The sequence below is a fragment of the Pocillopora damicornis genome, chromosome 8, assembly GCF_964200805.1.
Source record: "Pocillopora damicornis chromosome 8, jaPocDami1.2, whole genome shotgun sequence".
Lineage (NCBI taxonomy): Eukaryota > Metazoa > Cnidaria > Anthozoa > Scleractinia > Pocilloporidae > Pocillopora > Pocillopora damicornis.
Window position 1 is genome coordinate 4511800 of NC_142677.1, and position 16852 is coordinate 4528651.

The following is a 16852-nucleotide window of genomic DNA, read 5'->3' on the forward strand; positions in this document are numbered from 1 at the left end:
CGAGGCCGTTAAGCATTTCAACTGACGCAGCAGTCTTAGATGCCTTGTTACTCTTTGGGCTATTCAGGATTTTTGGTTCATTGGCAACTTCGCTTCTGATATAATTTTCATTGCCACACAATAATTCAAAGAGTGTCGCTGAACAGCCCGACCACCTCCAGAATGCTAAAGAGCCTGTTCGCCTGGTGCTTTTCGTGGGCTGAGAAGATCAATTTCTTCATAAATCACGGGCCAAACAGGCCACAAATACGGGCCAAATCGGGCCAAAATCACGGGAAAAATCAGGCCATAATCACGGGCCAAATCTAGCCACGAATACGGCCAAATCAGGCCAAAAACACAGGCCAAATCAGGCCAAAAACACAGGCCAAATCAGGCCAAAACCACAGGCCAAATCAGGCCAAAAGCATGGGCAAACTTCGGCCAAAACACGGACCAAAGAGGCCCAAACACATGTGTCAAAAAATAAATTATGTACGCCGATTAAGGCTCACTCTCATGCTACGCGGATATAGAAAAGAAACTCACTGAAAATCTAAGCGTAAAGCTATAACATTCTGAATTTTGGGCAGCCGCGAAAGACTGACGCATGTGATTTATAACTTTGCTTCTATCCTGGCCCTTCTAGGAAAAGGTTGCTCATCGCCGGGAGGGCAAAAACTTCTACCACGAAAGGCTTAAACTGACATCCCTGGCGTAAAAAAGGCCAAAAATACGACGAGGGCCATTCTGCAATGATCAGGGTTGTACGACTAACACATGATGTCAGATGACGGACGGTATCGACTACGAGGCTGACTGGGGGACAAATCCAATATAATTGTTCTCGCCACTCCGGTCTTACACCAAGGCGTCCATCCCACAAGAACCAGGAGAAGCGAACTTCGAGTTAAATCTTGGAAGCTGAGCATTGTCATAGGCTGCAAAACGGTCGATTGTGTGGGAACCCCACTTGGCATCCACAAGCCGGAAAACAGATGGATTCATCTTTGTCGCAAAACCTACTGAGCTGATCAGCTTTCTCATTCAGCGATCTGGGAATCCACTGCGACTCGAGGGATATATCCCGTGCAGAACAAAACTGGAATAAAGATAATGCAACCAACTAGAGGCGAGCTTTAGAACTTCCTATGGACACTATTCTGGAAGCTCTCTGATTATCAGTGAAAACTTTTACCCTCTGGTGCGTAAGCTGGCCCGCGAAGGACAATAACACATAGTAGATAGCTTTCAGCCCATGGAAAGTAGAGCTTTGACCGAGGTCATCAAACATGAACATACCGATGGCCGTTATACCGTCTAACGATGCTGAAAACCCGCCAAAGGCGACATCGCTTGCATCAGAGAATATGACGGTAGACGTGTCAGGCGGAGGTCGAAGAGAGTAACCAGTAAATGAACCGATGTTCGAATATCAGAATTTCAACTCTTCTAAAAGTGCTGCAAGGAAACGAAAGGTGTGATCCCATCCTGATCGAGACTCGATCGCTAGGTACATTTTTCAGGTGAAAAGACGCGAAATAAGACCCACTGGTAAGGAAAGCGAAATTATGGAGCCCGCTATTCTAGCAAATTCGCGATACGAAGACGACTCGTCCGTGATTGCGGTGTTCAGAAGATTTTTAAGCTTGAGCACCTTCTTCTCTGGAATTTAAAAAGTCATAGTATTGGTGTTGATTACAAAACCCAGCCGTTCGCCTATCTGCATAGGTTGCAAATGGGACTTTTCTTCGTTAACAAGAAGACCTGCGAAATAGGTAAGTAAGTACGTAATTTTATTTCAACTCGGGTTAATGAGGCTGATGACTAACTTTCCAACTACTTAGAGTAAGTAAACAATCTTAACTCTTAAAATTATAACAGTGAGAAGATCTTAATAGACTGTACATTGCAAATGTAGCTCTCTTACAGCATTCCTAAATTCCTTAAGAATTGTCGTTGAGCGCAGTTCATCAGGTAAGGAATTCCACGCTTTGGCACCAATAAAAGATGCAGATTTTAAGCCAAAGGTTGTAGTATTCGTACGTGGGACGACGAGCTTGTTGGTGCCTTTTAAGTTTTCCACATTATTTCCTACGACAAACAAGTCGCTTATATTCCGGTAACATGCCGTTTACAGCTTTAAAAATCGATATAGTAATGTCCTGTAGTCGACAATTGCACAAAGTTAAACCGTAATCATCATTACTATAAAGAGGCACCCGTCTGTTGTAGACACACCTTAAGGCTCTCGCATTAAGCCTTTCCAGCTTCTGATTACATGACTATCACAGTTGAGCCAAATAGCAGAACAGTAAGTGAAGTAAGACGTTACGAACGAGTTGTAGAGGCACATTTTCAAGGAAATTGATAGCATGTTCTTAAGTCTGGTCAAAGCTTCCAACTACTTTCCAACTTTGTTAGTAATCTTGGCAATGTGCTTGCTAAAATTTAGCGAGTTAACGATAGTTACACCTAAAAAATCTAAATGGTCTACTATTGGAACCTGCTCATCAATAATACTAAAGGAAAGATCACTAGGATAGCTTTTTGGAAGAATAATACACTTGCATTTCTCGGGATTGAGCACTAGCTTGTTATCATCAAACCAACGACTTGCGACAGCGAGATCGCCATTGATTACGGACTTTACCACCTCGGGATCGCGATCACCAAAAAAATTTGGTTATCATCAGCGTAGTTGGACAAATTAGCACGATTGATATAAGAGAACAGATCGTTAAGAAAAAAATTAAAAAGGAGGGGCCCTTAAACCGATCCCTGGGGTACACCCTTAGAGAAAACAACAACATCTGAAGTAACATCTTCTATCCTCACGCGTTGGGACCTGTCTCTAAGGTAACTGTGTACGAGGACCAAGCTAGGTGGAGAAACACCATAGGCAGCCAGCTTGGCAAGGAGGAGGTCGTGCGAGATCATATCAAAAGCTTTACTCAGATCCATAGAAACTGCGCCAACAAAACATTTGTTGTCAAGAGCATTCCTCCAGTCCTCAATCAAACGTAGAGGTACCGCCCCACAGCTGTAACCCCGTCTATTCGCAAACAGGAGCGGTGACAATATCGATCGAAAATAATCAGAGAGTTGGCGTGTAAGACACTTCTCAAAAACTTTATCCAGAGTGACTAGAATCGACACTGGCCGATAGTTAGATTTATTATGAGGATTGTCCTTTTTGGAGATGAGGTAGATTTCGGCAAGCTTCCAAGCAGCCGACACAGAGTCGGAGATCAATGATCTTTTTGATTAGAGCAGATAGCGGATAGGCAAGAGCATCAGCACCATCCCGCAATGTACTTGGCGGTATCTTATCATAACCAGTTGCCTTTTTGGATCAAGCGACTTAAGTATATTTTCGACTTCAGGTGCATGGACTTACGGGGCGGAACTGAAAAGCCTCTCTCGCAGAGCAGTGTGTCTGTATAGCCGAGATACTTGGATGACAGGTAAAACGGGAGTTATCATTGTAATGCCTATCACTATCGTTATCCTTCAAAAAGGATGAAAAGTGTGCATTAAAAATTTGTGCTACTTCCAGTTTATTGACAACCAGACTGTCACCCTCATTAAGATGAATGGAATCCCGGCTGATGTTTTTTTTTTGAGTGCATGAAAGGCTTGACCGTTTGCCAAAATTTCTTGGGGTTGCCTGTGGCGTTTGAGGCGGTGGTACGAAAATAGTTGGATACAGCCTTACGTCTCAATGAAGATGTGAGGTTTCGCTGGGTCTTGTATCTGTCCCAATCTAGCCGGCGCTAAGACTCGTTGTAAAGGCGCTTTAATTTGTTGCGTTTCCTAATTGCCTCAAGGAACTCAGGTGTCATGAATGACACGTGCTCACGATTCGCTGTTTTACGTTTAATTGGTGCATGGTTGTCAAGAACGCTGCATAACAAGTAACTCCAAGCTTAGTGGATGTCATCAATGTCCTCAAATATTTATGCCACGTCAAATGGAGTCGAATGCAACTCATCGCAAAATCGTTCGGGATCGTAATTTTTAATAGTGCGTCTTTCGACGGTTATAGGGAAAGTCCTTAGGCAGTGTGACCTGCTGACAGCATAGACTAGGTGATGGTCAATTAAGCTCAAATCGAAAGTGCCCAGACGTTAAAAAGGACCGAGGTTTATTTGTCAGGACGTAAGAGTACTAGATGTTGCAGTCACTTTAGTGGGCTCTCTTATCAAGTTGGCCAAGTTGTATTCATTCACAGATGTTTAGTTACATTTGCTGGCTTATACGTGCACAGAAACAGCGTTCCTTTTGATGACCTCCTAGATTGTACCAGCTGAGCAATAGATTAGATGGATAGATGGATGGATGGATGGATGGATGGACGGACGGACGGACGGACGGACGGACGGACGGACAGACAGACAGACAGATAGATAGATAGATGAGCAATAGATTAGACAAGAATAGATTAGACAGGAATCTAGTTTTTCGTTTGAATAACTGCGGCCGCTACAGCAGAACGCATATCTGGTTGACTTAAGTTTTAGGTTTAAGTTTTATTTGTTTTATTTCTTCACATCAGATGGTTATTACTAGGCTGGCTTGCAAATAGCGAAGAGCTAATCGCGGCAAGCCAGACAGTTGACAAATAACTGAATTTTACACAATTTTATACAATAAATATACACATACAATTACAACATGTAGACATTAATCTTCGTACTTACAAACATCTAGGTATTAGGATAATATGTAAAGAGGAAAACTACAGACTGAAAATAATTACAGTTAGTAATTAATCTTTCATCTTATTAATTAGAGTATCTACGTCGACATAGGAGTTTTCAGTTTCTGGAATTTCGATTACTCTTGTTTAAATGGATTTTTTAAAAGAGTTCTTGGATGAGTTTTTGAGACTAGTTGGTATCCCATTCCAGATTTTAACGCCAACACCTGAAAAGGCCTAACTTTGAACATTAAGTGCAGATTTTTTTGTATAAAAATGCTCAGACGTTGATGAACGTGTGCCGTAAGAGTGAACGCTGGTAATTTTTTAGAAAGCAAAATCGAAATATTAATCGGTGCAGAACTAATATTGATGTACTTTAAATAAGAAATTTTTTTCATAATATGGGAATACTAGCGGTAGAATCTTTGCTTTCAAGAAAAGTGGTATGCATGCTCCCTTACTGGAGCAAAGTGAATAAGACGGAGTACACGTTTTTGAAGGACAGGAATGTTATTTAACAAGGTCTGAGATGCAGTTCCCCAAGAAGTTAATCCATACGTTAAATTAGGTGCAATGAGGGACTTATAAATATCAAGAAGAGTTCGATTAGGAACAATATGTCTTAGCTTTGCAATTAGACCGACAGTTTTACTTATTTTTGTTGTAAGGGTATAGATATGGTTTTTCCAACTTAGATTTTCATCAATCAATAACTTGAGATATTTCATGCAATTCTTATGTTCAAGGGTAATATTCTTATTTTCTTCATTGTCAAAAATGTTAACTTGTGGCAGGTAATTAAGTCTTTTTTGCTATGTGCGGAAAATAACAAAGTTTGATTTCTTTCTGTTAGTGTAAGTTTATTTTCGATTAACCAATTGAATAGGTTTTTCAATTCAATATTTACAATTAATTCCAATGCCTTAAGATTTTCGTGAGAGTAAAGGACATTAGTATCATCTGCAAAAAGAAAAAATATAAGTTTCCTGGAGCAATATTGAATATCATTGACATATTGCAAAAAGAGGAGTGGCCCTGAAACAGACCCTTGGGGTATACCACAGCTAACTACTTGTTTATCCGAAATATAAGAGTTAATCTCAGTTTGAGTACGATTTGTTAAATATGAGGAAAACCACTGATTGTCAATTCCTTGAAGGCCGTAATAATTAAGTTTATCAAGTAATATTTTATGGTCCACTGTGTCAAAAGCTTTCTTAAGGTCGATGAACACCCCACAAGAAAAAAGTCTTTCGTCCATATTGGTACGGATGGATTCCACCATGTCAAGTATAGCATGTTCAGTTGAATGTGCGAAAACTGTATTGGGATGAAGATAATAGTTGGTGTTTTTGTATGAAAACTTTCATTCTGTTGTACATAAATTTCTCAAAAATCCTGTTGAAGTTTGACAGTAATGAAATCGGTCTATAATTGCAGGCATCTGTTTCATCATCAGCTTTGTAGACGGGTATAACTTTGGACATTTTCAGTTTAGAGGGGTATGCCCCCAGACTGACAGACTTGTTGAGAAAATTTGCGAGGACAGGGGATATTATGTCACAAGAGCGTTTAAGAAGTTGTGCAGAACAAGAGTAAAGGCCAAATGACTTATTGTTCGGTATGGATAAAATTTCAAGCTTCACTTCATGTGGAGTAACAGGTTTGAAGAAGAATGAGGTGTCAGGTGATTTGGAGTTACAGAGATAGTCCATATAAGGATGCTCAGCTTGAGGCAGTTTGGTTGCTAAGTTATTACCAACAGATGAGAAATACTTATTTACAATGTTGGGCATACGCAATGGGTCATTGATAACACTATTGACTTCCAAAACTGTCGTCAAGATACACAAAACTAGTATGCTCCATGGAAAACCAGCGCTTCAATAAGAGGCGCTATAATTTGGTGAAACAATAACAAGCGCTACTAAGGCCGAAAGGCAAAACTGTAAAGGTGAAATATTTGAGCACGCCATCGATTGACCACGCAAAGCCGAGAAACGCTTGATGCTCTGAACAGATATCCACGTGGTGATACCCCGATTTAAAGCCCCATGTAAGACACCAGTGGCCTTCCTCTGGGACTTGAGACAAAGAGGGATGATCTTTATACTTGAACTTAAATTTGACCAGACAATTGTTAACGTGTCTTGAATCAATTGGTAAGCGCAGCTTTTTTACCCTCTGCTACTGCTAAGGGGTTAACACAGAATATAGGGACGCTGTGTTCAACGATGCAGCCATGAGCTGAGGCTGATTTGTTATTGGGCAACAAACACGGGGGCAGATACTCCGCAAAAGGGAGTCTGAACCCCCGCCGAACACCATCTAAAACAAACTCAGGCACATTTAAAGTAGTTTTCCAAAACCCATGGCAGAATTGAAACGGCCTTTCACACCTCAGCTGTTGTTCCGAATATTGAACTCGTAAAAATTTCAAGGAAAAAAAAAAATCAAGGAAATTCATAACCAACCTGCAAATGATGATCATCATCCTAAACTAACCAAAAGCCAGTCATCCCCGATGAGAAGTGCTTCTCGCTGAATCGGCGGACTTTGAGCTTGAGCAGAAGGCGCTTAAATGACCAAACTCTCCACACTATAACACAAACCAGGGCGTGAAATTGCGCCTAATACAGGCGCCAATGCGCCTAAATTTTTCACTTTGGCGACCAAATCCTGAAAGTTAGTCGCCAAATTGGCGACTAGAACGTTTCATCATAACCTTACCAAGAGATATAGTGAATTAAAAAGATTTGCAAAGATAAATCCGCGGCAAACTTTCACTTTAAGTTTGTTTCCAAACCGTAGCACATGCATCTCGATCGATAACTAGACGCCATCTTGGATTTAGATGAGCCTGAACGTTGTATATCATCCATCCTAATGTCCACTTTGTAGCACGTTACTGATCTTTTCCTTAACTTAATTTTGGAGGGTCTATCAAGAACGCTGACAGCGTAAAGAAAGATTTTGTTTGTCTTTGAAAATGGCGACCAACTTTTTTTGAATTGGCTACCACTTTGAAGAATTTAGGAGCCAAGTGGCTATCAGAAAAAAAGTTAATTTCACGCCCTGCAAACGAATTAAAATTAACAGCTTATGCGGATGCGTTCACAGACCCGCGGGACAAACACTCAATTACTCAACACTTTTATAGCGCTATTCAAATAACTTAACACTTAAGAGACACGCTGAAACACTCCCTAATGAACACAAAATACCATTCAGAACTTGCAGAAACAAATATCTGCTCAACTTCGTAACGCAGATATTTTGATAGTCCAACAAATACTTCGCGGGAATAGGGGTCTAGCTAGGAGGTCTTCTAGGGGGGAGGAGAGGGTCCCCTATTTAGCGTGTGGTTTTTGGATATTTCAATGAAATTTTGGATCAATATCAGATCTGGGCAACTGCCCACCTACCCCTCCCCTAACCCAACATTAACCCCAACTTGTTATCATTTGACTGTTGTTGAGTTAGGGGAGGGGTAGGTAGGCAGTTGCCCAGATACTGATATTGATCCAAAATTTCTTTTGTTACCAGATTCCATATTTTGATTTGACTTACATAAATTTATCTAATGAACAAGAGGTACAAAGGTGACCAATACAAAGTAGAAATACACCAACATTTTTTAAGATCAAGTGTTTCCTGACATGAAATCATAACTATTAACTCTTCACTCCCAAGATCTCATTAGCAATTCTCCTTACTGTCTGCCATACAATTATTGTAATATGATTTTGGAGAATTTGGTATTGGATCAAGTAATGATCCTCCAGTTGATACTATTCTTTATTCCCATCACTCTTCTGCTTGATATTGAATTGATATTGTAAGGAGAAATTCTGTCTTGGTCACTCATGAGAGTTATAGGGTTAAAGGGATTTAAATACCCATGGCTCTTTTACACCCTTAGCATCTCCATAAAAAGTGAAAAGTTTATCTAAAGTGTTATTCATTATAGCTTGAGTGAAACTAACTCTCAATTATGGGTACCATGGAAGGGATTGAATGGTAAAGTTACCTCTTGGTCATTGGAATATTCCCTGTAAACAAGAGAAAAATGCCTTATTAGGATGAAAGGTTTGAAATCCATTGATAGGGTTGTTTTTGTTTACACCACTGGCTTATCACTGCTTTTACCACAATGAGTATATTTGTTTGGATGTTTCCACATAATTGTAGTTTCCTCTAATATTTTTATTTTCCTTAAATATGAAGGGGCTGTATGGCCTGTCACATTAGGAATTGGTGTAGGCCTTAAAGCTGGATATTCAAACTGTAAACACCAGTTGTACTGGCAGGGTCCTCCTGGATTCCCATTTGGAAGGCCTCATTGGGGAAGGCCTTTTTGGGGCAGGCCTGGTGAAGGTGGTGAAAGATTACCCTTTTAAGGTAGTGTAAGGTACATGGAAAGATGTCACAGATAAGGGCCCAGTTGTTCAAAAGGTGACTAACGCTAACGAATGGATTTTTATGTTATTCGCCAGTCGGGAGGTCTTTATTAGGAAAAGCTGTGCCCGAGGTTCCCAATACGGACCGACCTAGGCTGGTGAATAACATTTTTAATTTTTTTTCCTTAAACTTAACGAAATTCTTTCCTAAAGAACCCGAATAAATTAGGGCTGTAATTACAGCAAGATCTACCATAAACTGAATAATTTTTGAGCAAGTAAATGGTAGTTAAAATAGAGGTGATGCAAATTAAAGAGAGGCTTCATCTAAACATTTTCATTTGCGTACTGATAAAGGTGATTTAAAGGCTTCCAACAACTATGAAACATTATTTTTATAAGTATCTGTCACACTCTGACACCTGCCAATTAGAGAGCGCGTAAGAAAGAAAAACGCTGGTACACTTTTGAAAAAACAACGGAACTAGTTTGGCAACGACTGTCGCGACATTGTTTTCTTTAAAAGCAGACGGAAAGTATTATTCACTCTCAACGACGGTGAATTAGTGTGCGAAGTGTAACCTCGAAAGGTTACCTAAGAGAACGAGCGGTCAATTCGAACGCACACAGTGATCTTTATTGTTTTCAAATGATAGCGCTAAGACGAAATTTGCTTGATGAGAGTTGTTGAGGTTGCGTGCGTGTGGTTCGAACTAAAAGAAAATACAACAGAAACTAATCTAAGAAAAATGCGTTGCGAAATGTAACATTAACCTAACTAAAAGTGAAGCGATTGCACGGTAAACTGAATACCAAAATTATACCAATAATACATGCAAAAGGTGAACAACGTAAATGTAAAAGAAATTAAAACTTACTTTGGTCTAGCTCCTAACGATAGTAAATAGCTTGCAGCGAACGGTAGCAAATAGCTTGTAACGATTATCTAGCAGCGACGATTTAGCAGTGATGATTTAGCAGCGATGACTAATAACGACGATGAAATAGAATCTTTACACGTGCACCGGCTTAAATAAAAATTTGATCAGAGATAACAAACTTGCTGTAATAATCATTAACTAACGAAAGACTTATTGATAAAAATGAACCAGAACAAAACTATAATAAAGTGTATATTAACTAAGCGTTTCGTAGCTAACATTCCGGCCCCTTTAAAGGCGGAACCAGCTGATTGCCTTTAACTAAAAACATAAAACAAGGTTGAAACGCTTCGGCCTAAAAACTAAATGTCAGGGTCAACTGCTAAGCATTTGATGCTGGTGTTTTTGCTTTCCATGGTTGTCAGTGACAATGTTGTTTCTCGTTCATTAATGCCAAGCTCTGCAATGAGTCCCTCTGAACAGAAAGAAGTATTGGAACCATTATCCAAAAATGCGTAGGTTTCCACGATCTTGTCGAGACCTGGTGCTTTAACCTTAAGAGGCAGTAGTGCTAATCCGGCTGAGGACGCAAGTTTGCCGTCATTTTCGCCGCAGCGGCTATCACCTTTTCCCTTAACATAACCATTCAACGCTTGGTTGCTGGGTTGACTTGATAGGTTAGTCACTGCATGTGCAGAATCGCGTCCAGTCGCAGCAGGTGCATCGCGGGGATGAAGATAGCTCGAATGAATTTCCTTACATCCGGTTACTCGACAAAAACTCTCGTTGGGGCAGGAACTAACAGCATGGCCATGAACAAGACAATTAATGCAGAGGTCTTTGGAGTGTACGAACTTGGGGCTCTCATCGAGGGATTTAGCCTTGAAATTGACGCATTGTAAGAGCCAATGATTAGAATTACAAAGCAGACATGATTTGGATGCGTTTTTTGCTGGCTTCTTTGTTCACTTGATCGGTGCGGGCTTCGTTCCGTACGGTGACGCAGGTCGCAAAGGGGAAGGCTTCTTCTTCTCTTTCATAGCTGATGGTGGCGTCGGAGGATGACTCGATACGTTATCGAATATAGCGTGCGTGGCTACTCTCTCTTTGGCCTTAACGAAGTCGTTCAAGTCTGTCTCTTCTGAATTTCGGTGATGCCTCCTGCAATATCACGCAATTTCAACTTTAGGCCTTAGGGCAGTCTCTTGACGATCATTCTTAGTGTTTCCGGGTTCTCGGCTTTGCTGAGATATCCAGTGTCACCAACGGTGTTCGTCCATCCAGTTAGAAGAACTGAGAATCGACGTAATGCGACGCTATCTTCGGCTTTGATGGGCGGTCCATTGGTGAGCCTTTCAACGTACGCAGTCGCTATGCGATAACTTTGGCCATATCTGTCCTTCAGCAAAGTGCGCGCCTCTTGATATCCGTCTTCGGGTTTCATAGCTAGACAACTCCTCATCAACTCACGCACTTCGCCTGAGGTGTATTGTACTAAGTAATACAGGCGAGCACTCGATTAGATTCTCGAATGCTTGTCCAAAGGACCAACACTCAATAGGGTTGCTACTAAAGGTAGACACTTCTGACTCCGGCAAAGTGAGGGCAAGTGTACTATGCTGTTGTTGCTGAATGAGCTCCTGGATTCGCTGATTTTGCTGGTATTGCGCTTCCAGTATGGTACAGGCCAATCCGTCAGTCGCGGTAAGGTCAGTCGCGGAGAACCAGTTTGACATCGTTCATCTCTCCAGTCTTGAGGGCGAGCGATTTCAAGCGTGGCTTACGATCAATTTCTCCATCGTGGAAAGGGACCCAGCTCCTCGCGTTAGGATTCAGAGCTTCTCTCTCTACGCGTTCTGCTTTTGGTTCCTCTTGGTCATGCTGAGGTCGAGATTCTCGTTGAACTAAAGATAGCTCATTCGGAGGTATTGGCTGCTGTTTTGCGGTGAATTTTTGAGGAGGTGGGAGTGCCACAGATTTATTTTCCTGTCTGAAAAGCGAGGCAGAATTTTCGACATAAGACGCTTCAGCTGCGCCGTAAACGAGTTCTTCTGCTTGTGCCTTTGCGATTTCTGTTTGTAGCTATAGAGCTTTCTTCATAAGTTGTGGTGCTAGCTCCTCCTTCTGAATTGCCTCATAGCTTCGTAGATTGGCCTTTTTTTTTGCAGCTGATGCTGAAGAGGCGCGAGAGCTCGCCGCCGAACTTGACTTGGAACAACGAGAGATTTTGGAGCGCCATGAGGTGGGACGCTCGAGAAGGTACATTATTACTCGCTGAATCGTCGGGATTTATCTCGGTATCCGGCCCCGCCGTAATGGCACGTGTTGGCGATAATAATCTACCGAAGTCCTTGACGTGTTCCGATGACACTACCCAGTTACATCTCCTGTGATATCCTCTATTCCACGCTTTACTTCGACAAAGTAGGCGTTCGACTCATCGATATCGCGATCTTTTTTTTAGCTGCTCGGGATAAGCGGCGTAGGCGCCCTCGAATTCTTGCAGAATCTGCACCTTTCTTTGGACTAGTTCAATGTTTCCGAAATCTAACATAAGTTCGCGTATTTCATTTTGTGCTTTCGTAACGATACCTTTCTTTGCGCCTCTATTTCTCTTTAATCTATCAAAACTTTCTGAGTCGATTCCGTCCCAGTCGAGGGTGGGATTTCGTTCTCCAATGCGTGGATTTATTTATTCGACTTCGCTTTCCTTCGACATGTTTTAAATCGATTTCCTGAGGACGTGATCGTTTGTTACATATCTTGCCGTTTGTCACGTCGTGAATTTCCACACGTGAAAGCGGGCTCGAAGGTTTGATGCGACAAATGGCTATTTCTTCAGTAACTTCGCTTAAAAACTCGAACCAAACGTGGTAGATGTAAGAATAACTGGAGATTTGCCAAACTCGAACGAATGTAACCTCAAAAGGTTACCCAAAACATCGAGCGGACAATTCAAACGCACACAGTGATCTTTATTGTTTTTAGATGCTAGCGCTAAGACGAAATTTGCTTGGTTGCGGTTGAGGTTGCGTGCTTTGGTCTAGCTCCTAACGGCAGTAAATAGCTTGTAGCCATTATCTAGCAGCGACGATTTAGCAGTGATGATTTAGCAGCGATGACTAAAAGCGACGATTGAAATAGAATCTTTACACGTGCACTTAAGTGGAAATTTGATCGGAGATAACAAACTTACTGTAATAATCATTAACTAACGAAAGACTTAGAAATGAACCAGAACAAAGCTATAATAAGGTGTAATTAACTAAGTGTTCCGAAACTAACACGAAGATTTACCTCCGTTCAGTAAGTAAATGGCAAGGAAAGTAACTGTAAGTAAATTCAAATATTTGATTTTGAAGTTGTGAGAGTTTGCTCGTTTGTTTACTGCATTGGCATGTGTAAATCTGGTCTTCTCTCCACAAAAACCATATTCGAATGGGACACTTCAATTAGGCACAAGGGGAATTAATGCGGCTTTTTCTTGTTGAATTCCCAAATTTCTAAACTGAACGGACTTGCAAAGACTCAGCAAAAGGGTCTTTGTAGTAGAACTTAAAACTTCGCTCGCCTTTTAACTACGAACAAATTGTGAGGGAATTCAGATATTAAATCAATGAAAGTTCCATCGATTAATTCAATTGTAACCAAATTCCTCACGTTTTAACTTTCTAGTTATTTTCTGTGAAGGATTCAAATTATTTACAGGCGGGTTTTAGGCCGTTTGTCAACCAATTTAATGACACTTTTTCTCATACGAATTCATTTCGAAACCAATATTTTTCTGTTCACCAAAGGGTTTTGAGAGAGAGAAAAGAGAGGATCAATAAGTTATTTATCGGCTTGAGGTAGTGACCAACGTCTTTGCTTAAAAATACTGCCCAGCCGGAAAAACAAGATATTTTTATGAAAAATGGCTGCGAAGGTAGGGATGACTAGCGACTAAATACAGGAATGGTTCTGACATGTAATTGGATGTTAAAAATAGTAAAAGTTAATAAGTTATGTCTTAACTCCTTGCTCGTGAATATTGATTAACCGTGTGTCTCGAAGCGGAACGATGAAATAACACTGCGAGTGAAAACACCGATGTGTCAAACAAGAAATGGTTACTTACATAAAGAAAGGAAGGCTGAGCCTTTCTTTCTCATTCAGCGGGGTCTTCCAACGATATTCCGGCGATGACTAAGTCATCTGCTGACTAACTGTGCTGACTAAACTCATTTAGTCAGTTTAGGTGGACGATCAGAGACTGGAGCTATTCCTACATTTCATAGCTGACAGGAATGGCTCCGACTGGTGTTTTTAATTCTTTTTTTTCCCTAGTGATGGCACAATCAGTCTTCGGACAGTTTTCGGCTAAAACCAGAAAGAGTAAAATGATTTTAGGAAACTTGTTCAAAACTAATGAAGACTGTTCATCACATGACGCTGTTTTGGAACGTATACATCTCGTTTGCTATTATATTTCTACTGTTCTAGACAAGGTATTTATACCAAGTAAATTTAAGAAAGAATTAGTGTACTGTAACATAGACCACGTTTCCTGTAAGGTACACGAGCCATCCTAACCTAATTTGCAAACTGCTTTCCAGGCACCATCTATAATAAACCTCTTTAAATCTGCTAAGTTAGCTTCTACTGCCTCTCCGGGTATCAAAGATGCCTCGTTTGTATCCAATACATCAGAAACAGACAGTTTAATGGCAGATTTAACCAGGTCTTCAATGGAGTAATGTTTTTCCTTAGTAAACCAGTGAAGCATTTCTTGCAACCCTACCAGAGAAATAAAAAGATGGTGAGGTGAGACAGGTGTGATAGGCAAGGAAGAAAAAATTTCAAACAATGAAGCACAACAAACCTTGTGTGCCATCGTTTTTCCGGATGTGAAATCGACAGCTACTTTGCTGTTGTTCTGCTCTGATTGCTCATTATTCTTCCAATTCTCAATCATCTCCATCTTCTGTTCCTTGGTTGGTTTTTCCAACCTGACATTTCTCTTCTGTGTCTTTCGTTTGGTGGAAAAGAAATGTTTCTGGACCTCAATTTTTTGATTCAGCAGTATAGCAGCCGACAGTGTACTTGTCGTATGCTTGTGCAGCACCATCGAAGTGAACCAAACTATAAGAGGAATTGACACTTTTCTTTAACTGTTGCAGCGTATCTTCAACTTCACAGACTTCGACATCATCGATCATTCTGAGCAATTTCGCCTTAAGGGATTGTTTTGTCCTCTCTATGGTACTTTCCCCATTCTCGCCCACAATTCCTTTATTAAGACAGTCTCGTAGAGGTTTATCTCGTTGGTGCTGTTGTGGTATGCAGTATCACTAGATGCTTCCCGGTAGTCAGGATCCATGGAGCTATTCTCTGGGCGTGGGAACTGACTAGGGTTGTCTTCAAGAACCTACCCACATTCAAACATCTGTTCACGACCTTACTCAATCATTAAGAATTTTATTATATGAGCGTCACACTGTCTTTTTCTCTCTACTTTCGCATCTCACAGACCCTTGCACGGGGATTTTCTTATAATTGTTTCAATAAAAGCGCCCGGGGGGTGGTGGTACTGATCATATAATAAATATTACTGAAGTACATGGCCCTGCATTAATAAAAGAGGGCTTCATTTAAAAGCATTGTAGAGTTCAATATAGGAAGAACGTAGTAAAAGGCTCTTTCAGTTTTTATCTCAGTGTATAAATTATTTAACAAAAACGAATGGCAAAAAACAATAAAAAATAAAATAATAAAATAATGAACGCACGAGTAGGAGCTATTCCTGTCAGTGGTGAAATACAGGAATGGCTCCAGTCTCTGATCGTCCGCCTGAACTGGCTAAATGAGCTTAGTCAGCGGAGCTAGTCAGTGAATAACTCCGTCATCGGCAGAGTAACGCTAAACTACCTCATTGGACAAGAAAGGCTCTGCAATCCCTTCGTTATGTTAGTAACCATTTCTTGTTTGATACATCGGTGTTTTCACGACTTGCATTGATATTTCATTGTTCCGCTTCGAGACACACGGGTAAACAATACCTGCCCCGTGGGCAGAGATAGGAAAATATGGACTGTACTAAGAACCAATCAGACTGCAGGATTCGTTTCCGTGCCCTCCAAGAAAAAATTAAAAATCCCTATCCAGTGGATAAGTGTTACAAAGTATATAGCGTTATCCATCAGATAGAGATTTATTCAGTGGATAGCGCCATTCAGCCTTTCAACAACCAAGGAAAGGTGCTTTACCATCAGGACAAAGCACTTTTCTCTTTATTCTGGTTGCTTAGAAACACTGGGAAGTCCTAGCCAATCAAGATAATTTCATGATTGAGTAAAACCATGTTACCGATTCTTTAAAAAACCGTCAACTAGTCGATCTGTACTCAGATTGACTGTATTTTCTACGACATGGTATAATTGAACTGATGTAAATTAGTGTTAATTCCAAATTCTTTTGGAAATAAAGTTTATGCTTTCAGGGGGGGTCTTTATCCACCCCATGACTTGTGTTCATTATACACACTTTAGATGACCCTTTTTTCCTTTTTTATTGCCTTCGAAATGCCTCAGTTCATGGTCAAAATTTGTTAAGGGGTTAGTTTTCCTTTAAAGTGGACTGATGCTGTGTTGGTTGCGGAGTGGAAGTTGGAAAATTGTTTAGTCAACTAGGTTGACATTGTCACCTCAAAAAGATGGCGTTTCGAACGTTCATCCCTCATCAGAACGAATACTATCAGAAAACCGAAAGCAAATGTGAGAAAACACTCGCAAATCTGGTCATTTGGAAGTAATGCAAATTTTGTCCAAAAGTAAATATTTGCACATGTTACATGAGTAAAACGCACGCGAAAGTTTTTGGATGTAGTTTGGGTAAACGTTGGAAAACAG

General features: G+C 40.7%; 1 long non-coding RNA gene across 1 annotated transcript; it reads right to left on the reverse strand.

The window, feature by feature from the left end:
- Positions 1-5523: 5523 nt before the first annotated feature.
- LOC149041061 (uncharacterized) lies at positions 5524-13140 on the reverse strand. The gene is made up of 3 exons (XR_016189096.1): positions 13003-13140; positions 7159-7283; positions 5524-5644 (listed from the first exon to the last, which is right to left on the reverse strand). It is a non-coding gene; the product is annotated as an uncharacterized LOC149041061 (long non-coding RNA).
- Between the last annotated feature and the right edge of the window lie 3712 nt (positions 13141-16852).